A 13,012-nucleotide genomic window follows, 5' to 3' on the forward strand; every position below is an offset into this window, starting at 1 on the left:
TAGGGACTAACATTGGTTTATATTTAGGATAACTCAGTAGAGACCTAAAGATTGCTGGCTCCAACACAGTCTGGTTTCTTTGCTTTATTTTTACAGTTCTGAATTCACAGCTGTTAGTGATAACTATATGCACTACAAACTTAAAAGGCACCTTCCAAAAGCAAATATTAAGTGACTTCCTATCCTGTCTATGACTTTATGTATTATAGAATTGATTTTCCAAGTCAGTGATTAATGAGAATCATAGAAAATTAGCTGCATAGTATCTCCTCGGCTGTGTCCACGTGAGCTACCACCTGTGTTAATAAATGTGTTCACTAGGAATGTTGGTTTTGGCATTGAGAGTGTTCTCTGGTCAATGCAAATAGGACTCTTGAGAACATTAATATCCAAGTGTTTTAAAATTACACATAAGGCTTTCATAACGTGAGTTCTGCTCAGCTCTCCATCTTTAGCCCCTTCCCCTATATGCTCTTTCTCTGGCCTTACTGAACTGCTGGTCCTGTCCTGTTCACCCATCCCTCGATTGTGGGCAAATACATATACCCTTTCAGGCCTCTCTCTGCCTTTCGTTGCTGCCTGGCATGCTCTCACCCTTTCCTGCCCCCTACCCCTTCTAATTTGGCTCTCATTCTTTAAGTGTCAGCTTGGGTAGGATCTCTAGAAAAGACATCTCTGACATGCTGTCTTTTCCCTCTTTAAATCCTTGTGCTTAGCACATAGCAAGACTCAGTAAAAAAATTGCTGAGTGAAATAGATAATGACTCTTTGTACAAAGATGATTTTCGAGATTGTTCCTATAGCGTAGGAGCAAAGGGAATAGATGTGTAAAGCAGTTATCGACAGTTCAGATGGTAGAGATGCAGTAGAAAGATCAGTAAAGTCCTAGGGGAGCCCCAAGGAAGGAGATACCGAGATACCTGTTTACCTGGGGAAATACAGCCGGGAGGAGGGTTAATTTCATCTAACACTCTGTTTTTATTTATTTTTAGCAGTCCGTTTTAAAAGACGAACAGATCAATACGTTTGTCAGAATAATACAGGAAAACATTTCAGATGTTAGGAAGAGGGTGTACACCGATAGAGGTGTCCACAGACATTCTGGAAATCATTAGTAGGGTACTCCTATGAAGTAGAGAACAGTATACAGCACTGCCTAATAATATTGCTCCTGCATTCCAAAATGCCTTGTTTGTGATGGCTTTGTTCATTGACGTTCGGTGGATGAACCTGTTAGTGAATCTTCGACATGATTGTATTTCTTTAACCTGGTGGCATCTAGTGTCTCCCACAAAATGGTTTGTTGATAAAAGAAATTAAATATGTTTTTTAACTTGTAATAATACCAGAGTAAATGGAGTAAAAACTGAAAGTCATTCCTCATTTTCCACAGCCTTCCCCAGTCCTGTTCCCCTCCACAGAGGGAATCATCACGTGCAGCTTAAGAGTTTCCTCCAGGACTTTTTTCTATCCATACCCTGTTTACATCATCATCACTTTCCAAATTTCGTAATATAGGGTATACAACTTCTCATGTCAATACCTTCACTCTTCTTTTTAAACAAATATATGCTTTTTACTTAAATTATTTACGTAAAACATGAATTATTTATATTGGCATAGCAGGGTTAAAAACTCATTTTAGAAGATGAATCAAGGAAGGGCAAACACTTTGACACAACTTATGATCATTCATTTATTATTACTCCCCTCTCTGTAATATGCTCCCAAACCTTTGGATATTTTAGAATTTCCCAACCTGTAGTGTTATGCTCAGATTTTGCTAATTAAATGCTCTATTTCTAATTTTTTGCAAGGAGATACTTCTTTGGTTTTAGCTTAAGGGTATTTTTTTTTTGTTTGAGGAGAAATGATATTGTAGTTCATGCACAAAGTCAGGAAAACTTCTCCTTGTTATGTCAAATTCAGTGATTGTCTTTATTTCATCAGAAGAAAGTTTCTTTTTAAAAAGAAATTCTCTTTATATCTTTATACTATCCTAATATTGGGACCTTTAGGATATTTTGAGAATATCTGGCAGTTTCAGTGACTTCCCATGTGGAAGACAAATCTCTTGTTTTAAGTCATGCTTTCTGTTGTCAGCTAAGCCACAGACGGCTTGAACACCAGCTCTCTCCTCCGCACTTTGTTGTGTGTTTGGAGGACATAATATAAGATGCAGATCTCATCCTTAAGGAGATTACAACTTAGCTGGGGAGAACAAAAGAAGCCTCGAGGAATACAGAGAAAATTATGATGCTGTCCTACTGTGTAGGCCACACTCTTTCAGAGGAGATTAAGAACATTGAATACAAGCAAAAGGATTCATGAACCACCTAAGTCAGCACTTGTGGTTGAAAGTGAAGATTGGGCTGGGTGTGGTGGCTCACACCTGTAATCCTAGCACTTTAGGAGGCTGAGGCGAGTGGATCACCCAAGGTCAGGAGTTCACAACCAGCCTGACTAACATGGTGAAACTCTGTCTCTACTAAATAACAAAAATTATCTGGGCATGGTGGTGCACACTTGTAATCCGAGCTACCTGGGAGGCTGAGACAGGAGACTCACTTATACCCGGGAGACGGAGATTGCAGTGAGCCAAGATTGCACCATTGCACTCCAGCTTGGGCAATAACAGTGAAACTCCATCTCAAAAAAAAAGAAAAGATGAAGATTGAGTGGAGAAGCCAGGAAGGGATGACAGAAGACCTTGCGTACCTAAAAATGGTCTAGATTTGATCAGAAAGACTTGGGAGCCTTTGGCAGATGAAATGACATGGAGCAGACATTGGACCAGGGGATTAATGGGGCAGTGTAGACAGCACTGAGTTAGGGAGGAGCCCAGGGCTCAGAAACTGTTGGATGGAGGCAGCTATCAGTTAGAGGACAGTGGTATAAGAGAGTCCAGCATGATGTTCAGTGGGACCCGCGGCTGGCGGGATGTGGAGAATGACTGTGGATGCCTCTGTGTGCTGAGATAATCTCAGGCCCCTTAAGGGTTCCCTGTTGCCCTCCTCAAATAATTAATAAGCATGTCGGGCAAGGTCCGTTATCGACTTCCAACTCCTTGACCAGAAAGTGCCTGAATGATTCACAGAATAAGTTCTAGAAATGGGCACTACGGCACATGAAATTGACTATCATTCTATTAGTTCTCTCTAGAGTGCCATAGTTTCACTCTGTTGTTAAAATCTCAGGTTCCAGTACTTACTCATTGATAAATCGCAAATGATGTTCCCCTCTAGTTTCCCTTCTTATCAGTCTCCTCACCTTTACTAATTATCTGCACATATTGAACAGAATGTCCAACATAAATCAGTGTATTTTGCCATTAAAAATAAAACTTACAGCCAGGCGTGGTGGCTCACGCCTGTAATCTCAGCACTTTGAGAGGCCACATGCAATCAGGAGTTCAAGACCAGCCTGGCTAATATGGTGAAACCCCATCTCCAGTAAGAATACAAAAATTAGCCTGGCATGGTAGCAGGGGCCTGTAATCCCAGCTACTCAGCAGGCTGAGACAGGAGAAACACTTGAACCCAGGAGGCTGAGGCTGCAGTGAGCTAAGATCACGCCACTGCACTCCAGCCTGGGCAACAGAGCAAAACTTCATCTCAAAAATAAATAAATAGTTATTAATGCTTCTTCTCAGGGAACATATAATGATACATTCGTATGTTTCTGGTGGGGAGTTGTCAGAATCGGCTCATGTACTGCCATGTACCTGTGTTGTCCCTACTAATAAGTAGCGGAAAGGGGCCACCGGTTTTGGGAACAGGTGTTTGATAGCGTTGTTCTGAAGATGTTTGCAGGGTGCTCTGACAGGTACCTACACTCTGCTCCTAGCATATGTCAAGCCCAAATTTAACTTTACAATACTAGACTTATTTCTTAAAGTAGAACCTTTTAAAAACCACACACCCCCACTCAAATACAAAAATACAATTTTTCTGAAAAGGAGACCAGACATTTCCTTTTTATTAACATTTTAAATATGTTTCAATTGAACATCATTAAATTTTTAAAAATACAAAATAGTTCATCTCTCACTACCTGACCCACATCATAATTTTCTCCTGTCTTCAATTCACTTTGTGTTAGTGACTTAGACACTCTCTCACCTAAGCTTTAGCCTTTCTCCTCCATCCAGGGCGGACCACACTCTACCCTAACCAATGCTATCTACTTTCCTCCCATCCCATGACCCAACCCTGAAGATGTTTTCTGCCCACACCTAGTCCTTCAGCGTAAGAAAGTTGGGGTTGCTCAAGGAGGGAGGTTGTATTTTGAGACCCACTCCATCTTCTCATGCTGGGGGCCTCTTCCCTGTCAGCACCTGTCAGGGCACCCTGCATGTCAGCATTCCAGAGGCTGCAAATGGCTGGGTTCAGCATGGGACTGAGGGTAGTGTTGAGGATCTTAATCCCCTTATCCTTGTCTGAGGCTAAGACTGATGCCAGGTGCATGTAACTGAAGAAGCGAGTTCTGTCAGATACAGACCACAGTGAGGTGGGAGCCACATGTGAGAAAGCCTTCTTCCTCCCCTCAGCTGAGTAGATTCATAACACTGCAGATGTGACACTGGCATAGGACATTGAGATAAGGATCCTGGGGATCACTCACATGAAGGTGGCCCCCACAAAAGGCAGCTGCCCATTGAGGTGGATGCTGGAGCAGGAGAGCTGGAAAAGAGGTCATAGCCATGGCCTATGATCACTACCTGGCCATCTGTTGGCCTCTCACCTACAGCCCTTGTATGAGCTGCGAAGTCCAGGGTGCCCTGGTGGGCACTTGCTGCACCATCTCATTCATCAATGCTCTGACTCACTACTGAGCTATTCACTAATGAGCTATTCACAGTAGTATGTCCATGTGTACTCAATGCTTAGCTCTGTTCTGATGAGAACCTGTGGTATTTTATTTTCTGTTTCTGTGTTAATTTGCTTAGGATAATGGCCTCCAGCTGCATCCATGTTGTGGCAAAGGACATGATTTCATTCCTTTTCATGGCTGCATAGTATTCCATGGGTGCATATGTATAATATTTTCTTTACCAAGTTCATCATTGATGGGTACCTGGGTTAATTCCATATCTTTGCTATTGTGAATAGCTCAGCAGTGAACATATGTGTGCTTGTGTCTTTTTGGTGAATGATTTATTTTCCCTTGGGTATATACCCAGTAATGGGACTGCTGGGCCAAATGGTAGCTCTGTTTTAAGTTCTTTGAGAAATCTCCAGACTGCTTTCCACAGTGGCTGCACTAAGTTACATTCCCACCAACAACGTGGAAGTGTTCCCTTTTCTCTGCAGCCCTGCCAGCATCTGTTGCTTATTGACTTTTTAGTAGTGGCCACTCTGACTAGTGTGAGGTGGTGTCTCCTTGTGATTTGGATTTGCATTCCTCTGATGAAGAGTGATGCTGAACACTTTTTCAAGGGTTCGTTGGCCGCTTGTATGTCTCCTTTTGAGAAGGGTCCGTTCATGTCCTTTGCCCATTTTTTAGTGTGATTATTTGATTTTGTGTGTGTGTGCAGGTTAACCAGTTTTAATGGGACCAAGAAATTACACAATACAATTTTATATTCATCCACAAAAGTCCATCTTGCAACCTCTGGAAACTGGAGAAAGAAAACAGTGGGAAGTGTATCCTTGTGGAGAGTCTCTGGTTGTAACCAGAGATTAGTATTTTGGACTTTTGACTTCAACCCCAACAGCTTCCGTCTTCTTCCTCTTCTCAATGATTGCACTAACCTTCCACTGGCAATCAAGCTCTGCTTTGTCATTGATTTCCTTGAAGCACCTGGCTTTCCGCCCTCAGACATTTTGAAACCATACTGGAATGCAGCCTTGGGCAAAGCCACCTTGTTCATATACTTGCTGTGATTATTTGAGTTTTGCTTGTGGATTTGTTTCAGTTCCCTGGATATTAGGATTTGTTAGATGCATAGTTTGTAAATATTTTCTCCCAATCTATAGGTTATCTGTTTGTTCTGCTGATGGTTTCTTTTGCTATGCTGCTCTTTTTAATTAGGTTCCAATTGTCAATAACTAACTAAATAAAATTTTAAAGTGCTCATGGTGAGAATGGAGTGGGCAGTGGTAAGGTGAGTCAACTGTAGTGTTTTCTCTTCAGCCTTCAGAGTGTCCTCTGCCATCCTCACCTTTGAAAAAACTAGTAAGTTTGCCTGTGTATCCAACACAAGGCCACCCTGTGCACTTGATCAAGATTCAGAGGCCCAGAAGAAACATGAAGAAGTCATTGGTCATCCTGTATATCTCTCCTCATCTGAGTTAAAAGTCAAACCAAACATTCTCATCCTGAAGAGAATAACCCTGGTAGCCCTTCTTTCCTCTTTCAATCTCCCATCCCTGAAGACTGAAATTTCACCCTCCACTCCACACCAACCCTTCATCCTGCACCATCAACAACCTGTTCCCCCAGCACCCACTTCCCTGTTGCATAGCTTTGAATCTTTATATGGAATTCCAGTCAAAGTGGTGACTCATCTTGGTTGGGATGAATGTGTGATCTATGCAAATACAAGTCCATGGATTCCTGACACCAAAAGATACTTTTGCCCAGCTGTCCTGAGATAGCTCATATTCAAAGAAACATGTTTCAGACATTGTGAGTTCTCAACACAACTGTGAACTGTTGAGTACACCCACAATCCATCTGTCAAGCTCAGCAGATATCATTTTACATGCCATGGGCATCTACATATGTTTACTTGGAGATGATCTCACACACATCTCAACAATACCACCTTCTCCCACATTTATCCTACCATCTGTGTCCAGTCCAGAGAAAAGCTCTATTAGGACTCAGTAGAATTGTAACAATAGTATATTTTATTTTATCATTTTATTAGTACATAATAATATTTACAAAGCAATTTTAAAATCTACATTCTCATTTGAATTTTTCAGTAGCACAGTTGAATGTAACCCACAATGACAACCAGGGCTAGGATTAGAAAATATGAAGGCCAGTTTTTATTACACTTAATTCACAGATGACAGGTTAGGTGACTTGCCAGAGGCCAAAGAGTTAGAAAGTAGAGCAGCCTCCAGGTGCTGACTCCTGGTCCAGTAACTTTGCCTTCCCCCCTGCATCCAGTTAATCAGCAAAGAATTCAAAACTAAACAGAGTGATAATGACTGTGGGTGCAATGCCTCTGCCATTTTTAGCCTACAGATCTGTTCAAATCTTGATTCTTTATTTGCAAAATTAGTCACTTCCAAGTATCTCAGGTTTTTTTCATTCACCCACTACGTAACAAATACTCAAGCCCATACAGGATGCCAAAAACTGCAGGGATTAAGAGACTATGAGCTATTACATGGACAGGTAATATGGCTGAGTACAGATGCATAAACCCAGAAACAATTTGTGCACAGTGAATCTTACAGTCAGAAGCTCCTTCTTGGGCTTCAGAAACTGGAGAGAGGCTTGAATTGGAGGTGTTGACAGTGAGCCAGGAAGACATGTAAAGGCCTGAGAAGTAGCAATAAGTGAAACAGAAAGAAGTGAGCTTTGGAAAGAGTCTTGGAACATCAGCCAGAAAAGATACAACCTCTTTTTTAGAATATGTTTGTAAAATCTTGAAGTGCAAAGACATCAGGGGTCTGAAAGGGTTACTTTTCTTTGGTATTTATGGGTAGTTGTCAAGGCCAGAATATAAGGACAAATAAATACAAATCCAGCATCTTCTGTGTGGCAGGCACCTTGTTGCATTGAGTCAACTTTGGTCAAGGGAACACAGCATTGGACTGAGAAGTTGGGAGGCCTGGGTTCTGGGCTAACACTGCTCCTTGCTAGCTGCGTGACACTGGGTAGATCATTTCCTCTCTGTGGGCCCCAGTTTTCCCATCCATAAGACAGGAATGGGAATCATACCATGCACTTCAAATGATTATTCTGAGGACTAAATGAACTGAGGTACAGAATTGCTGAGTTGACAAGTATAGTGTAGAACAGGTTAAGATTTCACTGGGTTTTGAGTTGAAGGAGTTACCCTGTTTCTAGAGTTGTGCCTTCTCTCTAATCAAAACTAGAGTAAGAATTTATCTCCCTAGGCCCAAAACTCTAGCCCTCCCGCCAATGCTAGGCCCTTTGTCCCACATGAGCCCTCTCTTTCCATGAATGAGCCAGTGGAGAACTCAGACATGTAGAAGCCACAGTGTCTCCCACATTGGGAGAGAGCATGATTCATCTCTTGGGCTCCACACCACTTCAGTACATTTTGGCGTGTTAGATAAGCAGCCACTCATTGATAAACTTTGCCAACTTCCCCAGTTCAATGAGGCCTAGGGAGACAGCACCGAGCAAGTGGTCAAAGAAAGGTTCCCACATCGACTAATAAGGGATTTATGTACAGCATTTGGGAAGGATGTACTGAAATTAGTAGAAGCTAGGCCAGTGATTCATGAATTGTTAACTTAAGGGTGGAGCTCAAAGACTAACAAAGCAAAAACCCTTGCTACATGGGCAACAAAAGAACTGAGGAAACTGAAATACTAAAAAAAAAAAAAAAAAAAAAAAAAAAAAAGGAAGGTTCCCACAGAGGCAGCCAGGGACAGGACTGGGGAGTTTAAGTGCTTACAAATTCCACAAACAGCATCCCTAATTAGCTCCCAAATGAGAGTTCAAGATAACGCAGCAGAGGCGCTGGAGATTTTTTTTTTTTTTTTTTTTGAGACAGAGTTTCGCTCTTGTTACCCAGGCTGGAGTGCAATGGCGAGATCTCGGCTCACCGCAACCTCTGCCTCCTGGGTTCAGGCAATTCAAGGCTGGAGATTTGATTGTCTTCCGCGTCTCCACTAATAAGGCCAGAGGGAAGGGATGCACAGAAAGAAACTTAACTTTCTTTTTGGTCCTTAATCTGGAAGAAACTGGGACCTTAGAGAGTGGAGGAGGCCAATTAGTGCTGGGGGAGTTCAGTACTTTGGTTAGCAAGGCTCATTAGCCAAGTTGTTACTAGCAGGAAGCTGAGTTCAAAACAAGAATGCCGGGGCCTGAGTCGGTCTCCCTGCCAATGCTGGCCTCCCCTTTATTTGCTTGTTATCTGCTTATCGAGACTGCATTCCTCTGCCCTCCTTCACACCCCAGAACCTTCTTGTTAATTCCACTCTTCTTCCTCCCCAACACAGCCTGCTTATCTTTTAGTTCCTGCTTCATTGTTTGCAATGGACACATCATTTGATAACTGCATTATCAACCCTCTATCTTCACCCATTCGGCTGTTTCCAGCTTCTCACTATTAAGAACCATAATTTGATGTGTTCTTCACACGGCTGTTTTCCTAAATGGGCCATATGTATGTGTGTATTTTCAACACTTTTATGAATATTGACAAGCTCTCAGCTAGACAGATTGTACCACCAATTCAGTGCGAGAGGCCCACTTTCCTAACCCTGACCAACCCTAAGTATTGCCATTTTTAAACACCCTTCCAATGTGATCAGTGAGTCTCTATTTCACAGTTGTTTTAGCTTGCACTATTTTTGTGAGGTTGAGATTTTCTTTTTATGTTAATGCACGCATTAAGTATTTGTCAGAGATGCTGCGAATATTTTCCTCATTAAATTTGTCTTATGCTAATTATGTTTTTGATGTATATACTTTTATGTAGTCAAGCATGTAAACATTTCACTTTATGTCTTTGCTGTTATGCTTGAAACTATTTCCCTATCTCAAGTTTATATTGTCTTTTTTACAATTTCTATGAATTTTTTATATCTTATGTTTTTATACTTTTATATTTAAAACTCATCTTAGCACATGTTGTGATAAAGGGATACAACCTTATTTTAACTCTACAGCTTGTGTCCATATTTTTTATTTTTTTTAGACAGGGTCTCACTCTGTCACCCAGGCTGGAGTGCAGTGGTGCAATCTTGGCTCACTGCAACCTCTATGTCCCAAGTTCAAGTGATTCTCCTGCTTCAGCCTCTGAGTAGCTAGGATTATAGGCACTTGCCACCACACCTGGCTAATTGGTATTTTTAGTAGAGATCAAGTTTCACCATGTTGGCCAGACTGGTTTCAAGCTTGTGACCACAGGCGTTCCACCCATCTTGGCCTCCCAAAGTGCTGGGATTATAGGAGTGAGCTCCCCCACCCAGCCAGTTCCAAATGTTTTGAAGTATCTCCTTTTATCAAATTATATATACACATTTAAAATATGTCTTATTTGTGCTAATGATGTTTTTGATGTACAGAACATTTTGATGTGACAGGGAGCTGCCTCAAAAAAAAAATCGAGGGGGAACGATCCAAGATGGCCGATCAATAACAGCTCGGGATTGCAGCTCTCAGTCAAAGCCCAGAGAACTAGAGGACGCCACACTTTCAGACAAATTCTGGTCGCTCACGGAGCAGAATATCCCCAGTGGAGGAACCACACGGGTGGCCAGCGCGACTCTTGTAGCCAGCGCAGCGGTTTCACCGGCACCTCGGTGCGGCAGCTCTCGGAGCAGAGTAAACAGGGCCGGCTCCCCTTCTGACCAAGGTTTGGAGGACCCACACAAGTCCCCAGCATGACTCCTAAGACTGGCGCAGTGGCTGTGATGGCACCTCAGTGCGGCAGCTCTCGGCGCAGAGTAAACGAGACTGGATCCCCTTCTGACCGAGGTTTGGAGCCCTGGGAAGGCAGAGTCGCCCATTACGGACACAAGAAGGAAGCCAGACAGGAGAATCCTGGGCAGAAAAGCACCATCAGTCTTAACGCCGCCGTTCTGGCCCTGGGAATTAACAACTTGGACGTCCACTCAAGAGACCTAATCTGAAAGTTGGTAATTTCAAAGACGACAGGAGGATAAATTTACAACGATGGGAAGAAACCAGTGTAAAAAGGCTGAGAATACTCAAAATCAGAATGCCTCTCCCTCTAAAGATGATCACAGTTCCACATCAACAAGGGAACAAGACTTGATGGAGAACAAGCGCATCCCAATGACAGAATCAGGCTTCATGGAATGGATAATAAGAAACTTCTGTGAGTTAAAAGAACATGTTGTAGCTCAACGTAAAGAAACTAGGAACTTTGAAAAAAGGTTTGACGAAATCCTATTGAGAATAGACAACTTAGAGAGGAATAAAAGTGAATTAATGGAACTGAAGAATACAATACAGGAACTCCGAGAAGTATGCACAGGTTTAAACACTCGAATTGTTCAAGCAGAAGAAAGGATATCAGAGGTCAAAGTCCAACTTAAAGAAAAAAGGAAGACAAGATTAGAGAAAAAAGGATAAAAAGGAATGAGCAAAGTCTCCAAGAAATGTGGGACTATGTGAAAAGACCAAATTTACGTTTGATAGGTGTACCTGAATGCGACGGAGAGAATGAATCCAAGCTGGAAAATACCCTTCAGGATATTATTCAGGAAAATTTTCCTGAACTAGCAAAGCAGGTCAATACTCAACCCCAGGTAATACAGAGAACACCACAAAGATATTCCTCAAGAAGAGCAACTCCAAGGCACATAATTGTTAGATTCACCAGGGCTGAAACGAAGGAGAAAATACTAAGGGCAGCCAGAGAGAAAGGTCAGGTTACCCACAAAGGCAAGCCAATCAGACTTACAGCAGATCTCTCAGCAGAAACTCTACAAGCCAGAAGAGAGTGGGGGCCAATATTCAACATCCTCAAAGAACAGAACCTTCAGCCCAGAATTTCATATCCAGCCAAACTAAGCTTCACAACTGAAGGAAAAATAAAATCATTTATGAACAAGCAAGTACTCAGAGATTTTATTACCACCAGGTCTGCTTTACAAGAGCTTCTGAAAGAGGCATTACACACAGAAAGAAACAACCAGTATTAGCCTTACTAAAAATATACCAAAAAGCAAAGAGCACCAACATAAAGAAGAATTTTCATCAACGAATGGATAAAACAGCCAGTTAACATCAAATGGCAGTAACCCTAAATTTAAATCGACTAAATCCCCCAATCAAAAGACATAGCCAAAACCCAACGGCATGTTACATCCAGACCTGTTTCACATGCAAGGATACACAAAGACTCAAAACAAAGGAATGGAGAAAGATTTACCAACTAAATGGAGAGCAAAAATAAATAAATAAATAAATAAATAAATAAATAAATAAATAAAAAGGAGTTGCAATTCTCGTAAAGGATAAAATAGATTTTAAAGCAACAAAGATATAGTGGTAAAAGGATCAATACAACAACAAGAGCTAACGATCCTAACACCCAGATACATAGAGACTTAGATTAAATGAGACAGAAAAATAATAAGGATATCAAGGACTTGAACTCAGATCCGGAAAAAGTAAACTTAATAAATATTTATAGGGCTCTCCACTTCAAATACACAAAATATACGTTCTTGTCAATACCACATCACACCTACTCATAGGTTTAAATGAAACATTGATTGGCCATTATAAATACCCTTTTTTTTTTTTCAGAATAAAGCAATATTTCCATTCACCCTCTCTCTCTCTCTTCCTCTTTCTTTCTCTCCTTTACTCATTTTTTTTCTTTCCTTCTCTCAAAAAAAGAAATCAACTTGTAAACCTCTAGATCCAGGTCGGCAATGTCTCTCTCATTGCTTGAATTATTTCCTTCCCTTCCCTCCCTCCCTCCCTCCCCCTCCCTCCCTCCCTTTTTCCTCCCTTCCTTCCTTCCTTGCCTTCCTTCCTCCCTCCCTTCCTCCTTACCTCCCTTCCTGCCTTTCTCCCTTCCTCCTTCCCTCCTCCAAAAAAAAATGAAATATATATACTTGTATCTTCTGTTACATCAGTCTTTGTTAGTACCACAGTGTTTCAATAACTGTAACTTTATTTTATTTTTCTAATCAAGCCTCTTTTTAAAAGTTGAGGCATAACATCTTGGCCTTTTGGTTAAGATCAAGTATAGGCCGGGCGCGGTGGCTAAAGCCTGTAATCCCAGCACTTTGGGAGGCCGAGGTGGGTGGATCATGAGGTCAAGAGATCGAGACCATCCTGGTCAACACTGTGAAACCCCTCAAACAGGGAG

Source organism: Callithrix jacchus, chromosome 5, assembly GCF_049354715.1.
Source record: "Callithrix jacchus isolate 240 chromosome 5, calJac240_pri, whole genome shotgun sequence".
NCBI classification, from domain to species: Eukaryota; Metazoa; Chordata; class Mammalia; order Primates; family Cebidae; genus Callithrix; species Callithrix jacchus.